The sequence below is a fragment of the Aulonocara stuartgranti genome (genome assembly GCF_965226115.1).
Source record: "Aulonocara stuartgranti genome assembly, chromosome: 3".
Taxonomy (NCBI): Eukaryota; Metazoa; Chordata; class Actinopteri; order Cichliformes; family Cichlidae; genus Aulonocara; species Aulonocara stuartgranti.
The window spans coordinates 43,556,869-43,559,712 of NC_138941.1; positions in this window are offsets into that span (position 1 = coordinate 43,556,869).

The following is a 2,844-nucleotide window of genomic DNA, read 5'->3' on the forward strand; positions in this document are numbered from 1 at the left end:
TTAATATATTTAAATTTATTTTTGGTCCCACATGATTTGTTTCTGTTTAATGTTTATTTGTGTTTGTTGAACAGTTTTGGCTGCTGTGAAACTGCAGCACAGCTGGTCTCAGATATTCACTGGTGACACAATCACTCTCAGATGTGAGATTCAGGGAGGTGAAGGAAAGGTGTGGAAATATGAATGGACAGCACCCAACACAAACAGCCCTCCAACATCCAGTGAATACAGGATCAGCAGAGTTTCAGTGTCCCACAGTGGAGACTACAGATGTCGGGGTAGCAGTGACTATCTCTTAACAGGATGGAGTGATGCCTTCACACTGACAGTTTCATGTGAGTTGGACCATGATTCATGCTGACATTTCATGTTTTAATGTTTACATCTGTCTTTGTCACGATGAGTTGTGTGGCTGGACCCAAGTGCAGGACTCGGAGACAAAACATTAACTTAAATGGCAGCTTTATTTGCTGGTGCGACAAAACTGGGAATACATAAACAAAAAATGCCAAGGAACTAAAGAGCTAGGAATACTAGCGATAGAAATCAAAACCAAGAGAATCAAAACACATCATGAAATCAAGGATAACTAATACAAACAGGAAAACACTGAGTCCACATACTCAGGACCGTGACAGTCTTAACAGGAAAACTCCAACAATGATCCAGCTGTCTTGCAGGCAGCTCAGGACAACAGTTTTTCTCACTGTGCAAACAGAAAAGAGAGACACCATGGAGGCTCTTAAAATATCAGCAGTTTAACCATCATGTTGTGTTCCGGTCAAATGTTACCGAATTGAAAGTTTTATCGCTGGGAAATTTATTTAATTTGAGCAGATTGACCTAAAATTCCATAACTTTGTCCACAAAGAGGATTTCAGCAGACACTAAAAATCTGCATTACATGTGTTCCTGGTCAAAAATGTTCAATCATTAGAAATGGATGGAGGACACAACAAGACAATGCATATACACACACACACACACACACACACACACACACACACACACACACACACACACCTGTCCCCACCTGAAATTCAAGATGGGCTTTCAGCCGAAAATCTCATCAGGATGATTACAGGACCTACAAAATGTTCTGTATCCTTGAGGACATCAAATCTCCGTTTGAATGGTTTCTAACTGTCTATCAAAACCAAAGAGGTAAACTTGAGCAACTTGGAGAAGAAACAGATTTACAAAGCTATTTGGAAGGAGGTAACCCAGAAAGACACTAAAGCACTGTAACGTTGGGTTGTGTTTAGTGGTTGAGAGGAGGCGGCAAAAACACTTAGCAGGAGAGTCAAAAGACACACTCACACTGGCGTTGGGAATTCCACAGCATGTTCTTTAATAACCCTTCTCTTCGTCAACCATATAAGCCCGGTTGAACGGCTGCAGCTTAACAAACATAGCGTGCAGTGTTCATACAACCCATAACGTTGCAAACAAAGGTGTCTGGAGAGGTAAAACATAAAATCTGTCCGTCCTCATGCACTAGCGTGCAAGCACATGTCCACACAATCACAGAGAGCAGTGGTGCATACTGATGACAACATTAACCCTGGACTTGGGTTGTCTTAAAGAGACACCACACCATTGTGACTGTTACAGCATATATGGGTCTTTTGATTTTGAGTGATGTGTACAGATCCAGAAATTAATTTACCAGCAGTTTATGAGATGCAGAGTAGTGGGACAATTTTTCAGGCCATCATGTCACCAGAGAAGTTTTACATGTTGTTGCAGGTGATTAACTTTGACAACAGTGATACAAGACCACGGCGTTGTTGACAAGACAAATCTGCAGTGATCAGAAAGGTTTGGGACAAGTGTGGAGCAGCAGCCACTCATCCATATCCCAAGTCTAAACGTGACAGTGGATGTGCGTCCGGTTGCTTTAGGGGATGCTGCCCTTTCAAACAGTATATGCCAAACAAGCTTCTAAATATGGCATAAAGATTTGGGCAACATGTGATGCCAGGACAAATTATACCTGGAACATGCAGGTTTATACTGGGAAACCTGCAGACGGTGTTGCTGAAAAGAACCAAGTGAAGTATGTGGATCTGAAGATGATTGGAGGTCTCAGTGACATAAGATGATAATTTCTTCATCTCCTACGCTCTTGGTCAGGAGCTGTGTCAGAAGCAAGTTTAACTTTGGGATCGTTTCCTCTACAAACAAATGAAATATGCCTCATCAGTTTGACCAGCAACACCACAGGTGTCACTTTGTGACTGTATATACATTTTAAATGGTTTAAAAAACAAATGTTCTTGGTAACTTTGACCCAAATGAGTCTGTGATAAACAGCATATTATCTTTTATCTGGTTATTTATTATAGTCAAAATAACCTGAAAATGATGTTTTTCACAACTCAAAGGTGCATAAACTCAGATTAAGAGACAAACAGACCATAAATAACAGACGTTCAAAAACTGTAATGCTCACAAGAACTTAAGTTGATAAAAAGACCAAACACAACAAGTGGTGATAATAAATCTGTTATTATAGTTTTATGTTTTTATAATTTTTATGATGATCTCAATGGAACGGCCAAATTGTTTAACAGAAAATGAACACAACATGAGGGTTAAAGAGGAACGTACAGAGATGACAGTTTGATAAGAGAATCATAAATCAGTGAAATATTTAGTTTGTTAAATAGTCCAATGTGTCACATGCAGGGAAACTAATTTCTTTTTGTGTTTGTAGATAAATTACTCTGTGAATGTTTAAAGTGTGATCTGTACTGTAAGAAACGTATTCGTGGTGACGATTTAATGTTTTACCTATTTTGTTTCTTCAGCAGCAAGTAAACCCAGAGCCACACTGACAGC